This window comes from Schistocerca gregaria, chromosome 2, assembly GCF_023897955.1.
Source record: "Schistocerca gregaria isolate iqSchGreg1 chromosome 2, iqSchGreg1.2, whole genome shotgun sequence".
Taxonomy (NCBI): Eukaryota; Metazoa; Arthropoda; class Insecta; order Orthoptera; family Acrididae; genus Schistocerca; species Schistocerca gregaria.
In genome coordinates this window covers 782,825,589-782,830,784 of record NC_064921.1, presented here as the reverse complement: position 1 = coordinate 782,830,784, position 5,196 = coordinate 782,825,589, and the positions used below count along the sequence as shown (strand labels likewise).

The window sequence follows — 5,196 nt, the reverse complement described above, 5'->3', positions numbered from 1 at the left end:
GTAACAGTTTCCACGCTGTCACGTGACTCATTTTCTCAGTTCCTGCTTTTTTTCTTGCTCTGTGTCTTTATTGTCCTCAGTATGATGAAGTACTTGATCTTCTGAATCAGGTGTTGCATCAGTACTTGTTTTTCCACAATGATATGATCTTTTCTCAGAATAGCCTATCTCTACAAGACGTTAATGTATTGTATTGTATTGTATTATCGTTCGGAAAATGTCTATTAGGAAATCTGTCAGCATAGAAACGTCAGCCTTCAGACGCATTGTAGTTTACAAGTCCGTATATCAGGTGTATGTCCGCCCTTTGCGGATTAGAATACATTTTAGCCGAAATGTACAGCATGCACTAGTCCAACAAGAATATGCCCGAGCAGACGTGGCTCCCATGACTTTCAATCAGACACAACATATCGCTCACCAGGTGAGATTGCTAACGCATGCTTGTTCGGCGACTCCCCTCTCGGAAAAAGCCGATTCCATTCATGGTAGGAAGAGCATTCAGTACAAACTAAACACTGGTCCAGTAAGAACTTCAGAGTACATTTTCATTACTGACTGTGTTCTAAATTTTGTTTGCTAGTACTACCACACCTGAGAAGGCTTTGACATAACATTTCCCAAAACATACAACATTTCAAAAGAACAATACCTGGAGAATTAAGGTGAAAGTTTGACGAAAAGTACTAAACTAGAGCAAACATGTAACAACACAAAAGTGTCTGTAAGTAATAAAACAAGAAAATTGACCTTATGTGTATGTCAAATTCTTTGTTCGTTTTTAAGTCGTACGCATCCGCCAGATATTTCCCACATATTGGTTAACACCTTGTATGTGTGTGTATATCTGCAAGTCTATGTGTGTGTGTGATTGCATACTGCGTTTTAGTTTTGCACTGTATCGTATTGCACGCCACGTGTGCGAATGCATACTTTGAGAGAGTGGGAGTGGTTTTGCATACCAGATATAGAAGTTATATTGTTTTTCTACATCGTCTGTGTGAATGCATGTCTTGTATGCTGGATGGAGGACACACTACACGAGTATTACATACACTTTTCGCACACTAGGTTAAATTTCACTGCTGCTGACCATACTAAAAAAAGAGAGTAATTAGTTTATTTGTGTTATGCTTCACAGGAGGGGCGGGGGTAACTTCCACGTGTTCCAAGCTGTTGGACTCATTTTCATACTGTAATCTGTTGTTACAGTGATGAAGAGACTTTCAAGTACTATGATACTGTAAACTGTTGAAAAAAATTATATACTGACGGAAAAAATTCCAATACCAAGAAATAACTAATGTGAGTAACGAAATTTCGGGAATACGTTTGTCTAGGTAACATATTCGCCAACGGCCTTGTCGCAGTGGTAACACCGGTTCCCGTCAGATAACCAAGTTAAGCACTGTTAAGCTTGGTTAGCACTTGGATGGGTCACCGTCTGGATCTGCCAAGCGCTGTTGGCAAGCAGGCTGCACTCAGCCCTTGTTAGGCCAATTGAGAAGCTATTTCATTGAGAAATAACGGCACCAGTCATGAAAACTAACAGCCGCCGGGCGAGCGGTGTGCTGACCGCATGCCCCTCCGTATCCGCATGCAGATGGCGCAGGGCTGAGGATGACACGGCGGCCGGTCGGTAACGTTGGGCCCTCATGGCCTGTTCGGACGGAATTTGTTTTAGGTAAGACATTTAAATGATAAACATTGCAAGGTCACAAATGAATGAAAGTGTGAGATAAGCCACTGGAAATGTGAAATGCTGGTACATTAGTATCTGGTGTAGCCGCCAGAATGTTGAATGCAACCATGCAAACCTGCATACATTTTGTTGTGCAGGTGCCATATGTCAGTTTGTGGGACGGATTTCCATGCCTGCTGCACTTGATCGATCAATACAGGTACGGCCAATGCTTGTTGTGAATGACGCTGCAGTTGTCATCCGACGATGTCGCATGTGTGCTTGATTGGAGACAGATCAGATGATCCAGCAGGGCAAGTGAACATGTCGATCCTCTATAGACCATGTTGGGTTACAGCAGCGGCATGTGGACGAGCGTTATCCTGTTCGAAAACACCCCCTGGTATGTTGCTCATGAATGGCAGCACAACAGGTCGAATCACAGACTGATGTACAGATTTGCAGTCAGAGGGTCTAACCACGAGAGTGCTGCTGCTCTCATACGAAATCCCACCCCAGACCATAACTCGAGCAAAGAGATTGGTTGCAGCCTCTCAACTGGCCTCTTTCTACTCAAGACACGGATATCGCTGGCTTCGAGACAGAACCAGCTTCCATCAGAAAACACAAGAGACCTCCATCCTGCCCTCCAATGAGCTCTCACTTGACGCGAATGAAGTCGCGAATAGTGGTGGTTTGGGGTCAGTGGAGCGCCCGCTACAGCTGTAAGCAGGCTGTTTCGAGATTCTGTAATGCATATTCATGACGCGAAAAAATAGGTTGAAAATGCTCACAGATTTGTGTTTTTACGTTTTTACAGACTTTTTGACATTTCGATTCGATGTTATGTAACTCTGCAGTTAAATCTTTACGTGTTTGTTCAAGCGTTTGTTCCATTGAGTCTAACTTTTGAAGCTGTTGCTGTGTTTGTCTCTGGTGTTGTTCCATTGTGTCTAACTTTTGAAGATTTTGTTCCATTGAGTCTAACTTTTGCTGTGTTTGTCTCTGATTTTGTTTCATTTGTTGCATTAATTGCAATAACAATGTATTGGTGTCTGGAATCTGTTCCTCTATGCTTTTCGGCAGTACATTTGCACCGGCAACATTCACATTTTGAGAAGCAGAAAATGTGTCTTGACTTATTTGAGAAAACGGTGAAGATCCAAAACCTGAATCTATAGTATTTGCGAGATTCTGTCCTGTCATTTCGGATTCCTGAGGCGAGCTGTTGCCGACCGATCGATCGATAATGCTTCCCTGTTCACTAATTGTTTCACTGTCTACACCATTATTTGCAGCCCGCCCCATTTCCCTATGCACAGTTACCAAATTACTAGTTTGAACATTAGTTAATTCATTACACGGTGGCGCTAACACACTGCTTTCGTCTTCAATGTCATTTCTCAGTTTCCTTTGGAGCCTAGTATTACATTTCTCACACGCCATTATTGTCGCAATATTTCACACGATAACACAGAAAAGCACAATTTGAAGAGCAAAATAAGAAAACACATTAACATAGCGTTGAAAATAATATCTCGTTAATTGGAAGTGTAGCTGGGAAATACTTAGTGCAAATCTACATGCACAACTGTTTTACTGTACAACAAAGAAAAACTACAACTATAAAGGAAATTCTCTCTGTAATTACGCGCTAGCAATAAACAATAGCTACACTAATTACAGAAATTACAAGAAAAAATCAGAAGACTCCAGTGAGGTCGACATATAAAACGTCCCCTTAGAAAAATTTATGAATGACTGTGCTGATAAACCTCTTACATTATTTGCTTTTCAAACAGCTGAGCAGAACTGAACGTACTCAGACATTTCGCTCTTTACCTGTTCTGATCAACACTAAACTGACACACAATATTTTTAGCGCAACGCAATCTGACTTTCAAAAATCCCTACAAAGGAATGGCCCTGACTAACATTAACCTATACCTTTCACAAATCACTTACGTCACAAAAATCTTCGTTACTCAAACTACTGCAATAAAGTGAGCGCCAATACTGCCAGCTAAATAAAAGATTCTAACTACTAAAGGCACTAACTATTGATAGGCATAGTTAGCAAATGAGAGATTTTGATAGAGAACAAACAATGTATTTACCTTAATAGTGTTCAAAAGTAATAACATATATATCAGTTCATGACATCCAGTCTTACAAATTTACTGTCGCTGATGGACACAAGTCCAGATCAACCGCTCTCAAAACTCCGCCATCGCAGTCCCCACATCCACCACTGTTGGCGGCTCACCTCCAACTTCACTAACTAACCTAAGGACATCAAACACATCCATGCCCGAGGCAGGATTCGAACCTACGACCATAGTGGTCGCGCGGGTCCAGACTGTAGCGCCTAGAACCACCCGGCCACTCCAGACGGCTTACATAAGGAAATTTCAATGGAAAATATGACTGGAACGTTCGTACATGCGTAAGTAAAAGGTGAATCTAACTCATTACTTTAATACTTGTTCCACAGATCATGAATACGACATTTCGTAACTATGTTGAACGTATCAGCTTAAGGTAAGTTTTCTTTACGCAATATAATTTATTTTTCCTACTTCATGTCTAAAAATTTATATTTTCTTTACAATTACTACTTCATATCTAAAAATTCATCTGTTGAGTAGAAGGAGATGTCATTCAGAAATTCTTTTAATTTGTTTTTAAATGATGGTTGGCTATCTGTCAGACTTTTAATGCTATAGCATAATTCACCGCTTTCTGTGCCAAAGTCAGATTAAGCCCAAAACAGTAAAGATCATCTTTTCTACTAGTATTGTAGCTATGCACTTTGCTATTATTTTTTATTTAAATCGGGTTATTAATAACAAATTTCATAGGTAGATATATGTATTTCGAAGGTACTGTGAATATACCGAGTTCCTTAAATAAATGTCTGCAAAGTGATCTTGGGTGGGCTCCAACTATTATTCTGATTGCGCGCTTTTATGTAATAAATACTTTTTTCTCTTAATGATGAATTACCGCAAAATATGATGAAACATGAAAGCAGTGAATAAAAACTGGCATAGTAGGCGAATTTACTGATATGTTTATTACCAAAATTTGCAATAACCCTAATAGCATAAGCAGCTGAACCTAAACGTTTCAGCAGATTATCAATGTGAAACTTCCTGGCAGATTAAAACTGTGTTCCCGACCGAGACTCGAACTCGGGACCTTTGCCTTTCGCGGGCAAGTGCTCTACCAACTGAGCTACCGAAGCACGAGTCACGCCCGGTACTCACAGCTTTACTTCTGCCAGTACCTCGTCTCCTACCTTCCAAACTTTACAGAAGCTCTCCTGCGAACCTTGCAGAACTAGCACTCCCGAAAGAAAGGATATTGCGGAGACATTCTGGAAACATCCCCCAGGCTGTGGCTAAGCCATGTCTCCGCAATATCCTTTCTTTCGGGAGTGCTAGTTCTGCAAAGTTTGGAAGGTAGGAGACGAGGTACTGGCAGAAGTAAAGCTGTGAGTACCGGGCGTGAGT

At 41.0% G+C, this 5,196-nt stretch overlaps 1 non-coding gene across 1 annotated transcript; it reads right to left on the bottom strand.

Moving 5' to 3' along the window:
* Positions 1-4,853: 4,853 nt before the first annotated feature.
* Trnas-cga (transfer RNA serine (anticodon CGA)) lies at positions 4,854-4,928 on the bottom strand. The gene has a single exon. It is a non-coding gene; the product is annotated as a tRNA-Ser (tRNA).
* Between the last annotated feature and the right edge of the window lie 268 nt (positions 4,929-5,196).